General features: G+C 41.6%; 1 protein-coding gene across 7 annotated transcripts in view; it reads left to right on the top strand.

Annotated features, from left to right (window-relative positions):
- Nucleotides 1-25,241, top strand: part of NCALD (neurocalcin delta) — a 300,236-nt gene that overhangs the window by 152,525 nt on the left and 122,470 nt on the right. For 5 of the 7 annotated variants that reach the window (XM_059672040.1, XM_059672031.1, XM_059672033.1 and 2 more), the window contains one exon: nucleotides 17,843-17,920. The exons of the other annotated variants lie outside the window; for them this stretch is intronic. The gene's annotated coding sequence lies outside the window, so the exon portion shown is untranslated. The remainder of the gene's footprint in view (nucleotides 1-17,842; nucleotides 17,921-25,241) is intronic. 7 annotated transcript variants of the gene reach the window in all.

Raw genomic sequence — 25,241 nt, forward strand, 5'->3', positions numbered from 1 at the left:
TCAATGAACTAAAGCATGGACCATTCTTGGCACATAGTAAGTATATATGACATGGGTGCCATTAATAATAACAAGTAGAGCTAGGAAGGATTGTAAATCTAAGCAAGGCAGTTTGGAGGATAAGGCTGAGAACAGTTACATAGAGCAAGGCAATGAAGAGATGGACAAGGACGCAGGAGACCTTGTTAGAAGCCGACTTCCTCCCCTCATAGGAGAGCATGCGTGCTGTCCAGTGTCTGTGCTGGCTTAGCCACAGGGACCTAGTCCCCGGACCACGTGCCCTGCAGAGGCATTGTTGGTGTGGAAGCAGCCTGCTTGCCCATTGTCACCACAGGGCAGGGGGTAAAGGTGGCTTCACCTGTTCTCATAACTGTTTCCAAGTCTCTCTCTTCTGCTTGGCCTGTGCAGTCCTCAAAGCCAGGATCTGCAGTTTGTTCCTATATCCCCGACCACGGTGGAGGGTACATGCTCATGCTCAGTTACTGGCAGACTGATTGAAGGGGTAAGCAATGCTGGAATTTTGCTGCATTGCATCTTCTACAACACTGTACACGATCGATCATGTAAAGGATTAACAAAGACTCAATACGAATATGTGCACGCATTTTCCCTGCATTCAAGAACATGATTCAACCCAATGAAAGATGGCGATATTGTGGTTGTGGTTCTCTGGAGCAACATTGTTTGTGGGGGCACGGAGGAAAAAAAGATGTGACTTAGGAAAGTTGCAACAGCCTTGAAAATACTGGCTGTGGTGCATGAAAGGAAAAACAAACAAATTAAAAGGCCCCAACCATACAGCACTGGAAGAGAAGTCTGTAAAATCAAGCCTGATGCCAAAAGGGATGAGTTGGCAGCCTGGAATGGGTCATTGCAAATCCACTTGGCTCGTGATTTCTCACTTCTCTGAGCTGCTGCTGTTCCATGATATTCAGAGATGAATGTGTTCCCATCTTATTGGCCTCCTCCAAAGCAATGATGTATTAAAGGCTGCATGCCCAGCCGGCGTGGCTCAGCGGTTGAGCATCGACCTGTAAACCAGGAGGTCACGGTTCAATTCCCAGTCAGGGCACATGACCGGGTTGCGGGCTTGATCCCCAGTGTTGGTTGTGCAGGAGGCAGCCAATCAATGATTCTCTCTCATCATTGATGTTCCAATCTCTTTTTCTCTCTCCCATCCTTTCTGTAATCAATAAAAATATTAAAATAATTAATAATAAAACAAATTTTAAAAGGCTGCATGTTTCCTTTCTATTCTTGTTTACACCTTGCCATCCTGCTGTTTACAGGATTGGCCGCTCACGCTCTGCCTGGGGTGGTTTCTATTCCTGTGTGGTTACAATTGCCAGAGGAGTCTTTGAGCTGCTCGGTTTTGAAGAGGGGGAAGCCTCACAGCCTGTGGAATCCCAGCGTGGCACGCATCTCCACCGTGAAAGAGGCACGGAGCATTTATGAACTTGTGTGCAGCTGTGAAACTGCACGTTCAAGTATATGCAATGCTTGAAAGTGCCCGCTGTGCATCTCATTACGGAGATATAATACCAGGCGTGATTTCTCATATGAGCTGATGTCTCCTTGGAAGTTGCCTAGAGTCACATGAAATGTGATTTCTTTCCAAAGGGGAGTGCTTGCCGTGTTTCTCCAGAAGTGGGTGGAGCATTGGCCCCTGGACTGAAGGGTCCCAGGTTCAATTTCAATCAAGGGCGAGTACCTTGGTTGCAAGTTCGATCCCCAGCCCTGGTCAGGGTGCGTGTGAGAAGCAACCAGTCGATCTCTCTCTCTCTCTCTCTCTCTCTCTCTCTCTCTCTCTCTTTCTCTCTCTATCTCCCCCTCCCATCCACTCTCTCTCTAAAAAAAAAAAAATCAATGGTAAAATATCCTCAAGTGAGGATTAACACACACACAGATGAGTTGCAATGTGGAATCTAAAAAATAAAATATAAAAAATAAAACAACAAAGAGGAGTGCTTGCTGTATTTCTCCAGCACTGGCTTGGAAATGGTGTCCTAATGCCTCTGGTCCCAACACCCGTCTTCCCCCCAAGCCCCCCTGCCCAGCTCCTGCCTCCTGTCCTCACTTTGGTCTGATCTTTCTTTCCATCTGTATGGTCTCCTCTGGGCCTTGTGTTCAGGTGATGCACCTCCTGATCACAGAATCATGGTGGTACCTGGGACAAGTGGGAACTGGAAATTGGAAATAGTTCCTTAGCTCTTGAAGCAAGGGGTCCAGAAAGGTTGGGGGTGTTGAGCAGCGGTTGCTTTAATTACAGTTGTTTTAGTGACGATTACCATGGCTCCTGGCACCAAGAGGAATGGCCCTGGGCTTCATCCTCCTAGGGGCTCTTAACCCCTCCCACCCCCTAACCTGCTGGTAACACCCTTTCTGCTTCTTATGCTCGTTTCCTCAGACACTTCAGGCTCCTTCGCTTGGGTACTCATTTCTCCCAGCAAAACTTCCAGTCCAGAGAACATTCCTTTGGGTGCTCACTGTGATCTGCACATGGAAGCTCTTGGTCTGGTGCCTATCCTATTTCCTGTAATCTCAGTTTGTGAGCCTCTGTTTCTCATCCATACAAGAGAAAGTAATCAAACCTCACGGGACTGTCATGAGCATTAAGTTAAATGACGGATATGAAGTCCCTTAAGTTCCTTCCCACCTTAACATGTCTCTTAAGAAGTGACTCTAGAGAAAAGGGAATGCTTGTGCATTGTTGAAGGGAATGCAAATGGGCATAGCCACTATTGGAAAATAGTATGGAGGTTCCTCAAAAATTAAAAATGGAACTGCCTTATGACCTAGCAATTCCATTTCTGAGTATATATTTGAAGAAACCCAAAACACTAATTCAAAAGAATATATGCACCCTTATGTGTATTGCAGTGTTATTTGCAATAGCCAAGCTATGGGAGCAACCCAAGTGCCCAACAGTACACAAGTGGATAAAAAGTGGTGGGAGATATATACAGTGGAATATTACTCAGCCAGAAAACGAAGGAAATCTTACCATTTGCCACAACATGGATGGGCCTAGAGCAGTGATGGCGAACCTTTTGAGCTCGGTGTGTCAGCATTTTGAAAATCCCTAACTTAACTCTGGTGTCGTGTCACATATAGAAATTTTTTGATATTTGCAACCATAGTAAAACAAAGACTTATATTTTTGATATTTATTTTATATATTTAAATGCCATTTAACAAAGAAAAATCAACCAAAAAAATGAGTTCGCATGTCACCTCTGACACGCGTGTTATAGGTTCGCCATCACTGGCCTAGAGGGTATTAGGCTCAGTGAAATAAGTCAGTCAGAGGAAGACAGATGTCATATGATTTCACTTATATGTGGAATCTAAAGAACAATATAAATGAACAAGCAAAAAAGAAGCAGATCTTAGATACAGGGAACAGATGGATGGTTGCTAGAGGGGAGGGGGGGTGGGAATTGGGTACAAAGGGCGAAGGGATTGAGAAGTACTACCAATCTTGGTAGTTACCGCATAGTCATGGGATGTAAAGGACAGCATAGGAAATCTAATCAATAATATTATCATAACTATGTATGGTGCCAGGTGAGCTCTCATATGGAGCTTCCACCTGCTTCAGATCCACCTGTGTCTGAGGCAGACCCAGAAACTGAAATGGAATCTCAGCAGCCAAGAGGAACGATCCGTCCAAAGGTTACAGGGATGGAATCGATGACATGATCTCTGAACTGGGGATGGAGGCTGGCAATGCAGAGCAGACAGGAGGCTGGTTCTAAGGGGAAGGGAGGGAGGGGAGTAGGGTACTCACTTTGGCACAAAATTAAAGAGGGTACAATACAACTCCATAATTGAAATAAGGAATATCGACTTCAATATCTTTTAAACATAAAAATTAATGCAAAAAAAATCATAATGAACAAAATATCAGCATTTGAAATAAAGGCAGGATTCATAACAGTGATGAGCAGAGCCACACTTGAGCCCACGGCAAAAGATAAAATCAGCAATAGCGATCCTGTCCCCGCCCTGGGATGATGTCCACTGGGCTGGGAGGAAAGGCCTGGAGAGGGCTTCAAGTCCCTACCCCTGGCCTCCCCTCACGCACTCTTGGATCCTGAGTTTGGCTGAAGTATAATTTGTGACAAAAGAAAAGACTGTGTCAAATGAAATTCAGATGTTGTTTCCAGTGAAGTGACTACAGTGAAATTTAGTTTGGAAAGAACACATGAAACAAATGGTTCATCAGACTCTGGATTTAGGTTGGGAGTCGGCAAATGGTGACCCGCAGGCCAGCTGTGTGTTTCTTAGGTAAAGTGTTATTGGCACACAGGCCCACTTGTTTGTTTTTGTATCATCTTTTGTGACATAATTGAGTACTTTCAACAGAGACCATATGTTCTGCAAAGCCAAAAATATCCGCTATCTCGCCTGATGCAGCCCCCTGATATAGATGATTAAAGCACTCAGATGTTTTTGGATCAGCGTATGAGACTGGCCGCAGTTTAGAATATACAACAGAGCATCCGAGGACATTTACAGAGACTATCAGAACCTTCCATGTGTAAGAAGTCGGAGAAATGGGGAAGAGATCAGGGTTCAGAAAGTAAATCGAGAGGCAGCAGCAAGTGGGTGGGGTCTGTGTGTGCCTGGGCCCCTCGGAGTCCTATCAGAGTTCAGCTGTGACTTGACATCACAGGCCCTGACACGCTTCTGAGAGCTTGACAGCACCCGTAATTGGCAGAAAGCAACCGTGGGTTTGTGAGAAAGTACGATCCTTTGCATTATCACATCAATGATTAGTGGATTTAATTACTTTATCTTGTTAATGTGGATAATTTAGCACTGACTTCATTAACTCTGAAGGCGTTTTGTGGGCATCTATTTGTGTAGAAACGGCAAGAGTTGCCCTCAAAGTCGTGTACTTGTGAGCATGAGTGGGAGCAAACAGAGGTAGGAAAGCCTGGACATTGTGTTCTGATGTGCCTCGAGCTTCCGGTGCATAGAAGAGAGACCACAGGGAGATAAGAGGAGCAACATCAACTCATGGAAGGCCCTAATGCTGTCTAGGGAGCTTGAACTTTTACCAGGAGCCAGTAGGAAACTTCTTGATCAAGGAGGTGGCATATCCATACTTGTGCTTCAATTAGGGTGTTAATTGAGTGTGCGGTGGTGGAGGGTGGATGAGAGCAGAGGTTGGGGGACTAGTCAGTAGGCAATTTCAATAGCCCGGGATGGGTTGTAGTCCGACAGAGATGACGTGGGCCTTGGGTGAGCAGTATCCATGGAAATGGGGAGAAAGACATTTAAAAGGGATGGTGAGGGTAAAATGAACCAAGATCCTGCCACTTGATTAGTAAGGGCTCCTGGATTGGAGCTGAGGTGATTGGGAGGCTGGAGAAGGTATTAATCATATTAATAGAAATAGAGAAGCCAGGGAGAGGAGTAGGTTTGAGGGTCAAAAATAATAAGACCAGTTTTCTATGAAATGAATTGAAGACTCTGTAAAATACCCGGGTGGTAGGGGGAGGGGAGGGAAAATAGAGAGAGGGAGAGAGAAAGGAATTGGTGCTAGAAATGAAGATTTAGGGATTATCTGAGAAAAGATAATTATTGAGGCTGTGGGCATAGATAAAATACAAGATGCTCAGATAAAATTGAACTTCAGACCAGCAAAGAATCATGTTTGAGGCTAAGAATGTCCCACATAATATTTAGGACATCCTTATGCTAAAAAGTTATTCATTGTTGATCTGAAATTCAAATTTAACTGGGCATTCTGTATTTTTATTTGCTAGATCTGGGCAACCCTAGACTGTGGGGATTGTCCATAATTATGATATGGTCAGAAGAAGAGAAGATAGTGAAAGATCCTGGACTGGAGAGATAGGTCGTAGGAAAGCTAGGATGCTGTACCATCATGGAATCAAAGGGCAGAGTGGGTTTCAGGAGGGTTCAGCAGAAAGGTCAAGGTCATTGCATCTGGCCACTTGGGAGTCATTAGGGACCTTGGAGAAAGCAGATAGAGGTCTGGTTACAACGGGTTAAGGAGTAAATAAAATAAGGGAGATGGAAATAATTAGTGTAGACTCTTTTATGAAGTATGATGGAGAAGAGAAGAAGAGAGATGGGATGGTAAAGGGTAACAAAACAGAAGGCAGGTTTGCAGGATTAGAGAGACCAAGCCTACTTTCCAGCTTTGGAGAAGGAGCCTAGAGAAGTGGCATCCTGAAGATGTAAGAGGAATGATGGGGACAGGGATGGAGTGAGCTATGGGTGATGGTGGGAGGGAGAATCAGGACATAAATGGAGGCATTCACCTTTGCCTGGAGGATGTCCCCTCTTCCTCTAAGGAAGGAAGGAAAGGGGGGGGGGGGCGGGATGTGGAGGCTTCCACAGTAGGGAGAGCAAGGAAGGCTTTTTATTTTTTCCTTGCTGTCTGGCCATGATATTGAGAGTGCATTATGGAGGGAGGATTGGAGAAGACTCAGACTCAAAATATTCCGTTTGCTGATTGCACAGGACTGATCTGACAAGAGCTCAAAGGGTGCCTATAATCCGTCCACGTGGGAACCATTCAGGCCCCTCTGTTGTATCTTCCTCTAGTGATCTGTATCGATTCATCACATAATTAAATTGCTCACTGGGGAAGAGAAAATGACAGAAACATAACTGAACCGACTCGCACCCCTCCATTTTGTTAAAGCAGGAGACTCAGGCCACACAAGGATCAGGGCCATTTATCCGCGTCTCTAATTTTAGAGGGGGTCCCGGGGCACTCAGCAGACAGCATTTGGGGGAACATGTGGAACTCCTAGCCTGTGAGTTCCTGTCTATACCATGCAGACGGTGTCACGTGGCGTTAATGGCTCTGCTATGTCACACCCACATACCAGGGACTCACAGATGTACAGGCGACACACGCTGATCCCAGCCACGGTCCCTCGGCTCTCCGGGAGCTCAGGTCAGAGGACTATTTTGCAGAGGGAGAGGATGAAGTTGAGGAGCAAAGCAGCCTGCAGTCTGTTAGCTGCTTTTTCTCATTTGCAGCACGGGGAGGGAGCCGTTTGCCAAGCAGCAGAAGCCTGAGAAAGAGAGTTATTTCGGGGAGGGGGTGAGGAGGGGGTGAGGAGGGGCCGTCTGCCTGGGAAAGCTCTTAGTGCCTCCACCTCCAGAGAACATTAGCACATCCTGCCCCTTCTCCACCGTCCTCTCTCTCTCCCTCCTCCTCGCCCCCAACACAAAGACACAAATGAAATTCCTAAAAGTAGACTACTTCTGCTTAGTTATTTTTAGTATTGGCTGTTAGTATTTATCAAGCTTTTCCGTGATCATTTGTCCTCCCACCCACTTCTCTTCCTGCCGCTGTGTGCTGGGCTTGGGATGGAGGGGGCATGTATCACGAACAGCTGGTGGCCTCATAGAAACATCGCCTGGAGAGAGGAGACTGCGGGCCTTTCAAAACAATCGCCCCACACTCAGCTGGAAGAGAAGAAAGATCTGCATTCCATTAGCTTTGGAGGGCAAGGGATGCCTTGGTGAAGGTGAGCCCTTTAAAATGCCTCGGTGCTAGATGGTGCTTCCTGAGGTCAAGGGCCCTGGTCAAGGAGCTGGGTTAGAGAACCTACACACGCACAGAGGTCATCATACAGGCAGAATGGGTGGGAGGCCTAGCAAAGAAGCAGAAAGCCAGAGGAAGCAGATACCGGAGGAGAGAAAAGAATAAAAATCCATGCACGACTCAGGGACCTGAGCGAGCTGAAGGGCTGAAGTGACGCGAGGTGGGTGGGGTTGCAAAGGCCAGAGGAGGAAAGCTCTGTGGCACCGCAGTAATTTACGGCTGAATGCTGAAGGCTGAATGCTGAAGAACGCTGCTGGTTCCTGCCCCCAGCCTGTCCTGTCCCCTGGAGGCGATGCCCAGAGCTGCCACATTGCTCTGGGAAGCTCCCGGACAGGACAGGTCTAACAAAGGGCTGCTGAATGGAAGGAGGCCAGTCCAAATTGAATTGTGGTAGCTGCATGGCCCCTTGCCTGCTCTATCCACTGAGCCAAACCGGTTTATGCCTGCTTATTTTTTAAAATATATTTTATTGATTTTTTTACAGAGAGGAAGGGAGAGGGATAGAAAGTCTGAAACATCGATCAGCTGCCTCTTGCACACCCCCTCCTGGGGATGTGCCCGCAACCAAGGTACATGCCCTTGACCGGGATCGAACCTGGGACCCTTCAGTCCGCAGGCCGACGCTCTATCCACTGAGCCAAACCGGTTAGGGCCCTTGCCTGCTTATTAATGTATCCGTGTATGAGGAAGCAGAAGAGAGTTGTTCCTTTTTTAAAAAAATATGTTTTTATTGATTTCAGAGAGGAAGGGAGAGTGAGAGAGAGAAACATCAATGATGAGAGAGAATCATGGATTGGCTCCCTCCTGCACGCCCCCTACTGGGGATTGAGCCCACAGCCTGGGCATGTGCCCTTGGCCGGAATTGAACCCGGGACCCTTCAGTTCACAGGCTGATGCTCTAGCCACTGAGCAAAAGCAGCTAGGGCGAGTTGTTTCCTTTGCATCTTAAAAAAAAAGTTTTCCCTTGATTTTTGTGTTATTTTTAAGTTTTATTATCTTTTTCAGTTTCCTAGAAATGGAAAAATACAGTAAATGAAATAAAAAAAAATTCAATGAATGGGCTTAATCCATGGAGGGAATAGAGAAAAAAATCAGTGAACTTGTAGATAAAATAATAGAAATGGGCCAATTCAATCAACAGAGAAAATAAACTGAAAATGGGAAAATATTAAAAGAACAGGGCTTCAGGGGACTTATGGGGATATAAAAATTGTCTAGAATGTGTATCATCAACATCCTAGAAGGAGAGAGAGAGAGAGAGAAGGCTGAAAAAATATTTGAAGAAACAATGGCTGAAAGTTTTTCAAATTTGACAAAAGACAGACTTATAGTGTCAAGAAGTTCAGTGAAAACCCAAATAAAATTAACCCAAAGACATCCACACTAAGACACATAATAGTCAAACTTCTAAAAACTAAAGAAAAGACCTTAAAAACAACAAGAGAAAAATTAGACCTTATCTATTGGGGGTAAACAATTAGAATGAGAACGGATTTCTCTTCAGAAAGCATGGCGGCCAGAGGAAGTGGCAGAATATTTTTTACTGGTAAATGCTGAAAAAAGGAACTGTCAAACCAGAATCCTAAATCCAGTGAAGATATCCTTCAGGAAAGAAAAAGAAAACATGACATTTTCAGCTGAAGGAAACCTAGAAATTTGTCACCAGCAGACTTATGTTAAAGAAATATCTGAAGAAAGTTCTCTAAAGAAAGAAGTGATAAAAGAAGGAATCTTGGGACACCAGGAGGAAGAATGAATAATACAAAGAGTAAAAAATGGGAGTAAATGCAATAAACTTTCCTTCTCCTGTTTTCTAAATTATGTGTGATGATTGCAGCAAAAATTATAACAGTGTCTGATGTGACTGTCAATATATGCAGAGAAAATATTTAAGAAAATTATATTATAAATGAGGGAGAGTAAAGGGATCTAAAGTGAGGTAAGGATTTTACTTTAGGTGGTATAATATCAACAATAATACACTCTTGTAAGTTATGCATATTTAAGGTAATATGGAAAGCAAACATTAACAAAGCTATACAAACAGATATAATAAAAAGGACTAAATAAAAATGGAATTCTAAAAAATGTTCAAGAGTCCACAATGAGGTTAGAAAATGAAAATAAAGGAGAAAATAGAGAATAAACAGGAAATAAAAAGTAAAATGTCAGGCTTCAGCCCAAATATATCAACAATTACATTATAATGTAACTGGCCTAAGCATATAGAATATAAGACAGAGATTGGCACATTGGATTTAAAAAATTGATTCAACCACATGCTATCTACAGAAAAACTACCTCAAAATATAATAATATAGGAGAGTGAAAGTAAAAATATGGAAAAAGATGTACCAGATAAACATTGATGAAAAGTAAGAAGGAGTGGCTAAATTAAAGTCAGATAAAGACTCCAGAGCAGTGGTTCTCAACCTTCCTACTGTCGCAACCCTTTAATACAGTTCCTCCTGTTGTGGTGACCCCCAACCATAAAATTATTTTCGTTTCTACTTCATAACTGTAATTTTGCTACTGTTATGAATCGTAATGTAAATATCTGATATGCTATATGTGTTTTCTAATGGTTGCGACCCACAGGTTGAGAACCGCTGCTCCAGAGCAAAGAAAATGACCAGGGCCATAGAAAGTCATTATATAATGACAAAAGGCTCAATCCATGGAAATGACATAGCAAATATACATATTTTGCATGCAAATTCTAAATATATACCAAACAGCAGAGAAAAATAAGTGAAACAAAAACTGATAAAATTGAAGGAATAGACGAATTCACAATTAGAGTTGGAAACTTCAGCAAAGCTCTCTCAATAATTAATAGAACAACTAGACAGAAAACCAACAAGTACAGAGAGCAACACAATAACACTATCAATCAACCAGATCTAATTTAATTTATAGAGCCCACCCAGCAACAATAGAAGAGACATTATTTTCAAGCACTATAAAATATGTATACACACACTTTGAATAGTTATAAAGGCAGTGTTTATTAAAATACATTTCATTTTCAAAATTGAGCTATCAGCTGCTAACATGTTTATATATTTTTGGGACACCCTGTATATGCCAGATAAACCAAAAACTAAACCTCAACAATTTTTAAAAAATTCTTCACTTGAGGATATGTTTAGAAAGAGAAAGTGGGGAGTGGGGGGAGAGAGAGAGAGAGAGAAACATCGACCAGTTGCCCCCTGTACTCATGCCCCAACTGCGGGGGTTGAACCCATAACCTAGGTATGTGCTTTGGCCAGGAATTGAATCTGCAACCTTATGGTGTATGGGACGACGCTCCCACCAACTGAGACACCCAGCGAGTGCCAAACCTCAATAAATTTAAAAGAATTGAAACTGAGAGAAAATTTTAACACTAAATATTTAGATTACAAAAGAGGAGACGTCTCAAATCAATCATCTAAGCTCTCTTCTCCAGAAACTAGTTTTTCAAGAAACTAGAGAAAAAGTGCAAAATGAATACAAAGCACATATAAAGAAGGACATAATAAACATCAGAGATCAATAAAATGAAAAGAGCAAAGCAATAGAGAAAAAAGATCAAACAAACAAAAAAAACTGGCTCTTTGTCAAGATCAACAATTAATAAACCTCCAGCAACACTGACCAAAAAAGAGAGAGAGAGAGAGAGAGAGAGAGAGAGAGAGAGAGAGAGAGAGAGAGAGAGAAAGAAAGAAAACACAAATTACCAATATCTGGAATCAAAAATGCAACATCACTATACACTGGCAGACATCAAGAGAATAACAAGGGAATACTTATAAACAACTCTACCCAACAAAGTTTCACAACTTATATGAAATGCAACCATTTCCCTAAAAGAAATGCCACAACCCACAGAATATAAAATAGACTTTTGGTGAGTAGCCTTATAACTAAGGAAATTGAATTAATAATTTAGAAATTCTCCAAAGAGAAAATTGCAGACCCAGAGAGTTTCACTGGAAAATTCTACCAAATATTTAAAGAAGAATTAACATTAATCTTATAAATCTCTCCCAGAAAATAGAAGAGGATGGAATACTTCCCATTCATTTTATAAAGCTATTCTGACACCAAAACGAGAAAAAGACAGTACAACATGAGATAACTAGAGACTAATGACTCTCGTGAAGAGAGATGCAAAATTCCTTAACAAAACATTCGGCAGTACATACAAATAATTATGTACCATAACAAAATGGGCTTTATTCTAACGATTCAAAGCTCATTCAATATGAAAAGCAATCAGTATAATCCACCATATAAACAAGACTAAAAAATTGCAATTGCACTAATCAAATCAGAAAAATCATTTGAAAAAATTCAACACTCATTCATGGTAAAAAAAAAAAAAAAACAACAACAAAAAACAACAACAAACTCTCAGAAAAATAGAAATAGAAACTTCCTAAAATTGATAAAGAATACATACAAAACACGTGCATCTGTCAACATACTTTAGAGCGAAAAAGTTAATCCTTTTCTCATAAGATCAGGAGCAAGGCAAGATTGTCCTCTCTCACCACTTATACTCAGCGTAGTACTAGAAATTCTACATAGTGCAATAAAGTAAAAAGAGAAAATAGAAGGCATTCAGATCAGAAAGGAAGAAATAAAACTGCTCTTCTTTTCAGTGACATGATGGTCTACTAGAAAAGTCCAATGGAATTTACAAAAACAAAACAAAGCAAAACACTTTCCTAGAACTGATAGGTGAGTTCAGCTAGGTTGCAAAATATAAAATGAACATAGAAAAATCTATGTATTTCTATATACTAGCAATGTATACATGGATATTGAAATACAGCCCTAGCCAGTTTGGCTCAGTGGATATAGCATCAGCTTGCGGACTGAAGGGTCCCAGGTTTGATTCCGGCCAATGGCACATACCCAGGTAACAGGCTAGATTCACAGTACAGGGCGTGCAGGAGGCATTTGATTAAAGATTCTCTTTCATCATTGATGTTTCTCTCTCCCTCCCTCTCCCTTCCTCTCTGAAATCAATAAAAATATATTAAAAAAAAAAATATATATATATGTATATATATACGGTATCACTTATAATTGCACAAGATATGAAATACTTATGTGTAAATCTAACAAAACATATATAGATTTGTGTGTTGAAAACAATAAAATGCCTATGAAATGAATCAAAGAAGATCTAAATAAATAGAAAGACATACTATGTTCATAAATTGGAAGATTCAACATAGTAAAGACCTCAATTCTCCCCAAATTGATATTCAGGTTTAATGTAATTATTAAAAAAATTCCAGCAAAGAATTTTATAGTTCTCAACAAGATTATTGTAAAAATTTATATGAAAAGGGAAGAAGCTAGAATATCTAACACAATTGTTAAAAAGAAGAAAAACTGGGAGGAATCATTCTACCTGATTTTAAGATATATTATGAGGCTACAATAATCAAGACTGTGTGGAATTAGCAGAGGGATAGATACAAAGATCAATGGAACAAAATAGAGAAACTGGAAATAGCCACATATAAGTTAGTCAACTGATTTTTGGCGACTATCTAAAAGCAATTCAATGGAGGAAAGACTTTTTTTTCCTTCAGAAAATGGTGCTGAAATAATTGGGTAACCATAGGCAAAATCAAACAAAAAACACCTTATACAACTCCAAATGGATTGTAAATTTAGATATAAAACATAAAACTATAAAACTTTGAGGAGAAAATATTCAGGACCTGTGGCTGCATGAAGAGTTCTTAAAACATAATACCAAGGCATGACCTCTAAAAGAAAACATAAATCAATCAGACTTGATCCAAATTAAAAATATTTGCTCTACGAAGGACTCTGTGAAGAGGATGAAAAGCTAAGTTATAGACTGATGGAAAATATTTGCAAAACACATACCTGACAAAGGACTTATAGCTACACTGTGTAAAGAACCTAAAACTCAACAGTTAAAAAAGAAACAATTCTATTTGAGAATAAGCAAAATGATTAAAAGAGACATTCTACTGAAAAGGATATAGCTGTCAAATAAGCACATGAAAAGACATTTAACACCACAAGCTATTAGGAAAGTGCAAATGAAGATCGCGATGAGCTATCTCTATCTCTACATACCCACTAGAACAACTAAAGTTGAAAATAGCAATAATGCCATATGCTGACAAGAATGCAGAAAAACAGAATCTCTCATACATTGCTGGTTAAAATGGTACAGCTACTCTGGGCAATAATTAGGCAATTTTTAAAATATGGCTCAGCAATCACTCTCCTATGATTTATCCCAGAGAAATAAAAAACTACATCTCCACAAAAGCCAATATTCAATTTCTCCTTGAAGCTTTATTTGTAACTAGAGGCCTGGTGCACAGATTCGTGCACATTGAACGAAAATTATAGAGGCCAGGGGTGGTGGGCGGGGGACCATGGGAGGTTGGCTCCAGGGCAAGTCCGGCCCATCTCGCCCACTCCCAATTGGCCAGACCCCAGCAGCAAGCTAACCTACCAGTTGGAGCACCTGCCCCTGGTGGTCAGTGCACGTCAGTGCAGTCGAAAGGTCGGACACTTGGCTGGCTTTTATATATATATAGACTAGTAGCTCTGTGCATGAATCTGTGTGCCAGTAGCTCTCTGCAGGCCCTGGCCACTCCGCACCTGCTGCCTAGAGGCTCTCTGTGGCCCAGAGGCCCATCCGCAGCTGGGCGCGGAATGTTTGCCTAATCACCGGGGCAACGACGCAAGCGTTCCTCCCCCCGGCCGCTCCATGCCTGCTGCCCAGAGGCCCTCCGCGGCCACAGTGGAACACTTGCCTCGTCGCCACGGCAACAAAGCAAACATTCCGCCAGGCCGCTCACGCTGCCCGCTCTCAGCGGCTGCCCTGGGACTGATGGACTCTGACAGGGCTGAGAGGACTGAGTGCCACCATCTTGTGATGGAGTGATGGTTAATTTGCATATTACCCTTTTATTAGATAAGGTAGCCCCAAAACAACTAAAATGTCCTATAATGACTGGTCAAACAAACTGTGGTACATTCACACCATGGAATACTATTCAATAAAATTGATGGACGAAACAACTCTGATGGATCTCAAGAGCATTATGCTGAGTAAAAACAAAGCAAAACAAAAAACACAAAAGAACCCCCACCAATATCAAAAGGTCACATATGGTATGTGTCAGGGCCAGCCTGACAGGTTGAGCCGGGCTGAGGTAGGGAGGTGGGAATTGAGAAAAGAAAGAAAGACAGGAGAGTGGGATCGGGAGGACTGCAGCTCAATTGAGGAACTGCAGCAAGTTTATTAACCACACAATCTTATTTATACACAACACACTGAATAGGAGGTCTGTCAAGAGGAATGTTTTCTTTGTTCCTCTTAATCTCTAAGGGAGGGACAGAGCAGAAGGACAAATTCTCGGTACAGCAAATCTCAGTAAATAGTTACAGACTTCTTGGTAAGCCATGAAAGGCTGTTCTCATTCTACAAAGGTTGCTCTCATTCTACTGATAACTGCCATCCAAACAAGTCTGGGAAAACTGTGTGGGTAAGGGTCCCAGCCTTGCTAGCCCCTTCAGGTGCAAGGACCATGTCAGCTTACACCTGGTCTCCAACAGGTATGGTTTAATTGATAAACATTCTAGAAATGACAAAATTATAAAGATGGAGAACAGTATAGTGGTTTCTAGGTATAAGGGGTGAGGGCAGAGAGGATGGGTGTGACTATAAAATAGTAGCAGGAAGGAGTTTTGTGTGGTGAGGAACAGTTCTGTGTCTTGATTATAGTGGTGGCTACACGAATCTTCATATGTGATAAAATGATTGTAGAACTGTAAAAAAATGTATTACATGTAGGTTTACTGAAACAAAACTATTCTTAGCTTTTGCTGTTCTTGAGCTTTATGTATTAAAAAATGTTATCATTTGTATGTAATTACCTGATACTTGCTTTTTTTCATTCATTATTTTCCTAAGGTTCACCTACGTTGTTGCCTGCAGCTGTGATGTATTGATTTCCCCTGTTGTCTAATATTTTATTGTATGCATATGACTCAATTTATTGGCTCTCCTGTTGGTAGACATTTGTGCTCAATGTAGCTTCTTGCTGTTTTGAATAAAGCTGTTATAAACACTTTGTGCATATCTCCCAGTGCAAATATACAAGGGTTTCTCTAGAGAATAGAGGTAGGTGTGGATTTGTTCAATTGGAGGATATGGGAACATTCAACTTGGTAAGATTCATAAAATAAGGTTAAATTTTTCCCAAGTGTTTACATCAATTTATACTCCTCCCACTATCAATTTAACGTCCACTTTCCTGATTACAAATGTGGTTGTTCATATTTTCATATGCTCATCCACCATTTAGATTTTTCTCCTCTGTGACAGTGTGTCACATCTGTTGCTCATTTTTCTATCGTGTTGTCTTTTTCTTAATGATTTGTACCATTTCTTTATAAAATCTGAATACTGCTCTCTTGTTGATTTTGCATGTTGCAAACCTGTCTCAGATATTGGCATACCTTTTGTTCTCTTTATTGCATGTTTGTAGCAGATCTTAATATTACAGTAGGAAAATTTATCGGTCTTTCCTTTTACGATGAACACTTCTGTGCCTTAAGAATTCCTTTCACATTTGGAGGTCAAAAAAGATGTTTCATATTTTCTTCTTCAAGTTTTAACGTTTTGCTTTTCACAACTAAGTCCTTAATCCCTCTGGAGTTGATTTTTGGCTATGACTCCTCATTGATTTTTGGCTCAGTAAATTACTCTAGCCTTCATGGGAGTTCTGTTGTCTTTTAATTCCAGCTTCCCTGCCATGTATGGTTCTATGCTTGCTCTGTCTCTTCAAATTGTGTTTTTCGCCCTTTGGTATGCCTGGTCATTTTTTCTTGATAGCCAGACATGCTGTACCGGGTAAAAGGAATTGCTGTAAATAGATCTTCAGTGGTGGCGGATAACAAAATGGAAGGTCAAATGCAAGGGCACTTTATACACTTTGAAATATATTTCATAAACAGTGTGTAAGTATTCTGAACTATTTTCCAAGAGGGCAAATCCAATGTTAATAGGAAGTTTGACTAAATCTAAAGACTTGGCTAACCAATATCTCTTAAACCTCAGCTCATTCATTCTCTTTCTGACATCTTCAAATAACCCCAGAGCTAGTGTTTTCCTGGATGCACACCCCCAAACACCAATATTCAGATTCCGATTCTTGCCGAACATTGTTGTTGTGGACATTTGTTGATTTTCTCCCCAGTCTCCCCTCCCCGCTTTTCCCTTCCTCACAGGATCTGGAATATCTTTCCATGTGATTTTTCTTTGGAATGATTCTCCCCTCACTTCCAGGGATTAACCTTACTTAATTTAAAGTCATTCAGCCAAGTATGGTGACTGGTTCAGCAATGGGCAGTCTGAGTGACCTCGGTCAGAACTGGGGCAGCCAGCATGCTCACCCTGTCCCCTTGGAAGATGGATGCGTGGTCTTCAACTGCTGCTGCTGTTGGTTTTGTACCATGAGGGGAAGGCAGCCGGAAGTTTGAGTCAATCTACAGAGAACACCTGTGCCCAGAGAATGGCAGAGACTTAAATGATAGGATGTTCCCCCTCACGCCCCCCCCCACAGTTCAAGGAACCAAAATATTTTTTTTGTTATTTATTTGTATGAGTGAGTTTGAGTTGGGTTTTCTGTTATTTACATCAAAAAGATGACTGAAGGATAGTTTCTATCTGTATTGTAGGGGAAAAAATATATATATTATTTTAACATGTTATTTATTATTTTAATAATGTATATACTAAAAATAACATATTACTTATATAGTCACATATTTATCACATACATATGTGTATATACACATGAATTTGGTCTAAAGTTTATAGTCCTTCCAGGATTAAAGCCATAGGCCTGAATGTTACTAAGAGTGCCTGTTTCTCCCCATTAAAAGTTGCCTAAATAGCATCTATCCAAAGGACTATAGACAGTGAAATGCTAGGACATGAATCCTACTCTTTTGGGGACTGTACCTCCTACCCCCTGTGATACAAGACTCACTCTGAGCACTTTGAGCCACAAAGACCAATTAGGCTGAAATATATCAGTGTTCTTGTAGGTGTGTTTCCTGTTTCCTGTTGGCAAAGCAACTTCAGAGGAATTAAAAGTAACAGCCTTACATAAACTGCTTTACCGAACGGTCAAACCTACAAGTGAAATATTTGTTAATTATGCGCGGTCTCGGTTGCAGGGCCACAGAGCTGCTGGTCATAGGCTCAGCCGTGAACCCAGGAGGCTCCGGGACCCAGGCTCTGTGCAGCTGCGTACTGTGAGTGACTTTGTTAACCTCTCTGAATGCCTGAGTTTCCATTGTGCCGGTTAAGATTCAGAATGCAAAGTTATTGCATCCTAGTCGGGTTGCTGTGTGTTTATATGTTTTGGTGTTTGGTAAAAGGAAAATGCTAGCTTATGTGTGTCATTAAAGCTTCATCATGAGGTATACGTTTCCATTTTTAACTCTTGATAAATTTATGTTACTGGAAAGAAAACTATGTACTCATTCTAATTTTTTTTTTTAAAAATTCTGTTTTCATCTATGGTGACTCTGGTTAAATAGAAACGTTATTGAAGTGTAAGAAATCTACTTAGAAACAAAACAAGATAGCTGGTAATGAAGTAAAAACCTGTCTTGCTTCCTGGAAAAAAAGGCAATATGCATAGGCCCCTCCTTACTTTCCCAGGGTGCTCACTGGGCCTGGGACATGTAAGAGGATCCTGGGCAGCAAGCAGGTGGGATGTTTTCTCATTCAGAAAAGGTTCTTCTGAAATTCTACTCTGGTACAATTAAGAAAGCAGCAACCACAATAGTGAATTTCCTGTTAAGACAAGAACATTATTACTTTACTAATGTGTGGATGTGGGTCTCAGAAGCCAACTCATTGAATATTTAGGAAATTGGCTTTTCAGAGAGGGAAATCTGGTAGATGAATTTTGTGGATATTTTTTTCAAAATATGCTTGTGGCCGCAGATGGGAACCAGCCAAGATATGTAAGCAAGGTAGTATGGCTTAGGCCCTGGTAACATGTTTTGTGGCTGTTTGTAAATGAGGCATGGATAGTAATCGAATATTTACTTGGCCAAATAGTTTTATACGAGGAGTAAATGACAAAAATAAAATAAATGCGGGCAAGAACCAAACCTCATTTTGTATTTTACTGCTATTATAGGGGAGGGAGAGAAGTAGATGTAAAATGAAATGTACAAGTACTTGACTCAGCCCACTTCCTTTATCCCCATCAAGCTCCTGGTTTATTAAGCACTAGAGGCCTCATGCACGAAATTCGTGCAAGGGGCTCAGCCCTCGCAGCCCCGGCTTCATCTGGATGGTCGTCCAAAAGGGTGTCTGGAATGACGTCCGGAAGGTTGTTCGGCTGTCTGGTCTAATTAGTATATTGCACTTTTATTATTATAGATTAGGGGAGCAACATGGATGGTCTGAAGGACACCAGAAAGTGAAAGTACAAAGTCTTTATTCCAAATTTGGTAGGCCAGTCCTCTTCATGAGATCTATGGGACAGTAAAGAAATATCTGAAGTTATGCTAAGCAAAATCTAAACTTTTGTTGTTTTCTCTCTCCTCGTGACATTGAGAAGTAAGTCTCAACCCCAAAGCATGTCTCCTGGAAGCCAAGAGAGAATTATACATCAAGTTGGTAGGGATCCGGCAGCTTGAGCGGCTGTTTCTTCTTGTCATAATTCTCTGGTCGAACTACATGTGGATAGCACAACCCTACCAGTAGATATGATAGTAGCCATTGCATTAGTTCCTTGGATCTTTCTAACATCACACTAAAGAATTACAAGAAAATGCCGGGAGACAGTAAAGCCTGAGTATGATTCAACGTAAGAACCTCTCCTGGGACCTGGAGGTGGAGAGAACCGGCGTCTGCTCTGGGCCTCTGGGCCTTGCTGCTGCTCCTCAAGCATCCAGGTCTCTCCTCTGTGTCTGTGATCTCAGGGGCAGGGGATTCGTCACTGGAGACCCCCGTCTCGAGTGAGCCCCAAATATAAGCTCTCCTTCATCCCTGTTGTGTGTGGAACAAGGAGAGGCTGCAGGAGTTCATGCTGCAGATTTGAGGCATCTGCCAGGCCCACAGGAGGACAGTTGGGATGAGAAATGGACAGCAAAGCTCCAGGCAGTGAATGAGCAACTCCCCTTTGGGCTACTGCTGGCCCGTGATACAAGTGAACAAGGCAGCGGGCAGGGGACCTCTTTAAGGAGGCTAACATTCCTCGTGGGGCTCTCCAGGAGGGTGGCCTAGGTTAGCAAACCCTGCCCCCACTTCCAGGGAGTTCAGGAACCCTGTGTAAGAGTTCCATACACTCGCATAAAAATGGGCCAGCGACAGGGATCCTGATAACAACTGGTAGAGAAGATACATGCAACGAAACTATTTTCAAGTGAAGTACATAAATAAGTTTCTGGTTTACAATTAATTATTTCTGATTTCCGGTGGTTTAGTTGTCTTTCTTTAGTTCCTTTAGGCTAGAACCCTTTTGTCTGGACCCCCAAGAATTCCATACTCTTCCCCAAGGCTTCCTGTGTGACTAGCTTCTTAGTTACATGATATTACATGGAATCCTATTTTTCTGCAGTTCTCTGCACTAAAGACCTCTTCCTTGCTCCTCCTCTTGAAGAGAATACTATCTGAATCCTCTTGGCCCACAAGTTCACTACCCTTTTTCAATGTCCCATAAAATCCCCTCTATCAGAAAACCCCTATTTTGTCAACAGAGTATCTTTCGTGCAGGGACAGTAATGGGAAGAGATTATTTCAGAGGCTGAGAACACAAGACACCAAATATCTAGAGGGTAATTAAAATACGCTTCCAGATGTTTTCAAATGCAGACATAGAAACAAATACTCATTATCCAAGCAATTGATTTCCTGACCACCATTTTCTACCCAGTTATGTTCTTAATGCCCACACAGCTAATCAATTAAGTGGGGGTGGGGGTGGGGGGAGGAAGCACATTACTTTTTTATTAGTATGTAGAAAAATAATAAAAAGCAGTTGATTTTTCAGTAATTTTGCAACAAGCTCTTTTAATGTTGTAGACTTCAGAGAATGATGATTTCTCTGAACCAAAAAGTATCAATTAAGCCCCCAACTTGAGTCCAAAGAAGAATGATACAGTAGAACATGGACTCATATATTTGGTAGCAGATTATAGTCCTAGAAAAATAATTCATTTATTCATTCAATAAATATTGGTTGAGCGCTTGCTATCTGACAGACACGGTGCTAGATGAGGGGATATTAATGGGAAATGAGGCAGGCATGGCTTCTGTCTACAGTTGAGTGGTATGAGGTGGGAAGAGACATTAGTCAAATAACTACACAAATTATATTTTACAAATGCGGTAAGTACTATGATGAAAACCGAACCAAACACGAGAAACTATGAAACTATAAATTACAGGCACTGCACCTAGTGGAGCGGTGATCAGGAAGGCCTTCCGGAAGGAAGCTGGAGGGCTGGGGGTGGAGGGGAGTGTGCTGGGCAGAGGCTCTGAGACAGAAGAGAGCGTGGAGCATGCTGGGAACTGAACCATGGCCAGTTCAGTGGGGAGCAATGGGGGCATGACGTGAGGGAAGCTGGGAAGGTGGCAGGGGCAGTCATGAGAGGCTCAGAAGAGAATGGCTGAGTGAACATGTGCAGTTAATAACATGCAGTGAGTCCTATTGCCTCCTGTCACGTGTGTGAAATAAAAGACACCTGCAATTGTATAATGACTCTGCTATTTGGGAGAAGATTTCATTCATTCATTCATTCACTCACTCATTTAAACACAGATAAAATCCTTGTTCACATGGATCTTCACTTCCGGTGGAGCAAGTGGATAATATGCAATAAGCAAATATATGGCTGGTACGCTTTTGTTGATGCATAAGTGGTATAGGTTGGTTATTAGGTGGAATTTAAAAAATAATTTTAAATATGCATTGGATCTAAGCATGCAGTTATGTGAAGTTATATTCTCTAGCAGTGCGAGGACCATGCGCAGCACTGGTGTTCTTCACAGTATCAGTTTGCAGTCAAAGGCCTTGGAGAAATCCCAGGAGAGGACATTAGAGGCAACCTACGAGATTGGTATCTGTTCTTGTTGCTGAGGATCTAGTGGTGGTACCGCTAACCAACCCTTCATCTTACCACCTCTTCCTGGCGCGGTGGCGGAAGGTTGAGGGGACAATGTAAAAGCAAGTGAAAATAACTAAGATTAACACTGATTGAGTAGGATCTAAGGCAGTGATGGCGAATCTATGAAACGCGTGTCAGAGGTGACACGCTAACTCATTTTGGGGGTTGATTTTTCTTTGTTAAATGGCATTTAAATATATAAAATAAATATCAAAAATATAAATCTTTGTTTTACTATGGTTCCAAATATCAAAAAATTTCTATATGTGACACGGCACCAGAGTTAAGTTAGGGTTTTTCAAAATGCTGACACGCCGAGCTAAAAAGGTTCACCATCACTGATCTAAGGGATAGTGTTTCAGTCTTCCCATTTTTTACAAAAAGAGCTCAGTATATCTTCTCATACACTTCATATACTTTACACATTTTGCATATCTACTGTCTCTAAAAATAATGTTCGCATTTTACAACCAAGGGACACATTTAAGCGGAAGTATTTCCTTGCCACGTTCTCAAAAGCTGTTCTTTAATTGATGGTACATCTTAAAATCATCATGACTTACAACTCAGCAGATAAGACATGTCTGGAACCTTGTTTGAGTCTCCAGTCATGCCTGTCTTTTCTGAAGCTCTGCTTGAAGATGCCCTCATGACAAGTGTTTGCATATCTGTACATAAAGCATTTCCACGGATGGGGTTAAACCAGGGCTCTTGTGAGGGTCACCTTCAGGTCTCACTTGCAAAAATCGGGGGGAGGGGGTAGTTCATTGTATCAAAAGGAGGCATAGATCCTTTCTGATTGGTGTTTCTAGTTTCTTGGGATATATTCCTAGAAGTGGGATCACTGGGTCAAATGGGAGTTCCATTTTTATTTTATTTTATTTTTTCCAAACTTTTTTTTTAATATACTTTATTGATTTCTTACAGAGAGGAAGGGAGAGAGATAGAGAGTTAGAAACAGATGAGAGAGAAACATCGATCAGCTGCCTCCTGCACATCTCCTACTGGGGATGTGCCCGCAACCAAGGTACATGCCCTTGACCGGAATCGAACCCGGGACCCTTCAGTCCGCAGGCTAACGCTCTGTCCACTGAGCCAAACCGGTTTCGGCAAGGGAGTTCCATTTTTAGTGTTTTGAGGAAACTCCATACCGTTCTCCACAGTGGCTGCACCAGTCTGCATTCCCACCAGCGGTGCACGAGGGTTCCTTCCAGGAACTTCCTTGTTCCTGATGTTCAGATTATATGAATCAACGTTGTTTTCATATATGCCTAGAGGAATGATGGGAATGTGTTAGTGTGATCCTTGAGTTCAGGGTTTCTCAACTGCAACCCGTTGGACCAGATCATCCTGGTGTGAGGGTGACTACTGTATGACACCATCAAAATAATCTTTTAAAAATGTCCCATGCAGTGCAGAAGGGTCAGTGCCAGCAGTACCCCCACATCCATCTCTCAGCATTGTCCCCTGTTTCCTGGGAGAGGCACAGTCACTCTCCGTGGAGAACCACTGCTTTAGCACATCATGATCAGCAAGTGACTCACAACACCGTGTTTTAGCTTCGCACTGTAGTCATAGCATTGCAAACACGGCCAATTCTAAACGCACAGCTTTCAGCTTCATAGGATGGTATCTTTATAACTCTCTAGTTCTTACATCACAATTTCAAAAAGTATGAAACCAGAATTAGAAGACTGAGTAATTAGATTTTTATGGAGCAAATGTGTGCATTACTAACGTGGTAATATTTTTCCCCCTGTGGGGGAGAGAGCAGACCATTGTAGAGCCTTCTTTTATTTGTTAAAACGGCAGTAAATTTTACCCTCAAAATTGAAAACTTAGTAGCTTATCTATTTTTTTAAAGGTACATTTGTGGGAATCTTAATGCTGCCGAACACTCCAAGTCAGTCAGTTGCAAGAATTAATAGCCTTTTGATGACACACAGGAACTCAAAATGAAGCACATTGAATGAGTTCAAGTCTAGTTTATAGGGAGCTGAGAACAACAGAGAGAGAGAAAAATGCCACTCCTGTGTCCTTTGGTGATGGTACTTAACATTGTAGTGTAAGCTTCTGTAATGGTATGTTACTTTAATGTTCCGTAATCTCTGTGGTTTAACCAGAGTCTCTGAAAACAGGAAGAGTGTGCGTCCTCCCGTCACTGTTAAGCTAAGAAATGGCATTTCCAAATCGCTGTCATCACCCAGGATTGGACCTTTTCAAGTGGCATTTGCTATGCTGTGGAGCCCGGGCAGACTTAAGATTACACAAGTTTACTTAGACATATGACTATACTGTATGACACCATTATAATAACTTTTTAAAAGTTCATTTTTACTATTACTATTTACTTCACATAAATGCATCCTGCCTCAAGTGATGCCTATAGAGACCAATATACTAATGAGACCAATAGTGTTTGGTAAAATGGAGCTTTCTTTCGCGTCACTGTCACATTCAGGAATATTTGGTAACTTCCAATTGTAAATGAAGTTCTAATTCTCTTCCGTGGCATTTGAAGCCCTCTACTAACTGGCTGCAACTGACCTTTTCACATTTATCTCCTTGCTTCCATTTGCCCCATCCCCATATCACACTCCAACTGCAATGAACCAGATGGCCCAGGACATCCCTGCACTCCACCTTCATACCTCTTCTCATGCTGTTATCGTTACCCCTTCCATTCCAATCCGCCCTTAGAAATCACTTCTTCTCTGTATTGTTCCAATTTGAGTATATGTGCAGAATATATGCACCCTATGTTCATTGTGGTGTTATTTACAGTAGCTAAGATTTGGCAGCAACCCATGTGCCCGTCAGTAGATGAGTGGATACAAAAGCTTCCCAAACTATCTATTGGAAGGAGTTTCTTTTTTTAAAAAAAGTTTCAATTCATCACAGACCAATATGTGTCCTCCTGCCCGTGACCAGTGCTGAGATCCTGCCATGGGAAAATCGTTTTGCAAGTTTGGCAATCATTCAGTGAGGCGAGGTGTGTCCACTTGACCACACATTCCACTTAGTCACACATTGGGTGTTGCAACAATGCCCAACTGCTGTAACTGTGTCAAACCAATTACTTGAAATATCTGTACTTATCCTGTTGCAGTCTGATAAGGTATAGTTCATGGGGTAGTGCTGGTCAACAGACCACACTAACCAGCCCTATCCCAGACTCTCAGCTCCATGAGGACAGGACCTAGGTCTGCTGTTTTCATCATTATAATCCCAGCACCTGGCATTGCCTGTGGCATCGTCAGCACACTGATTACATGTAGTACCATCACACTACAGAGGGCAGCACTGTCTCCAAAGTAGCTTGGATCCGACCTTGATCCCTTTTGAGCGCCCAATGGATCATCATGCCTTATCGGCATCAGGAAATAGAAATGAATGAGAATAACAGACTGATGTATTCTTGAAATACATGCTCTTGAGTATAAAA

The sequence above is a fragment of the Myotis daubentonii genome, chromosome 17 (genome assembly GCF_963259705.1).
Source record: "Myotis daubentonii chromosome 17, mMyoDau2.1, whole genome shotgun sequence".
NCBI classification, from domain to species: Eukaryota; Metazoa; Chordata; class Mammalia; order Chiroptera; family Vespertilionidae; genus Myotis; species Myotis daubentonii.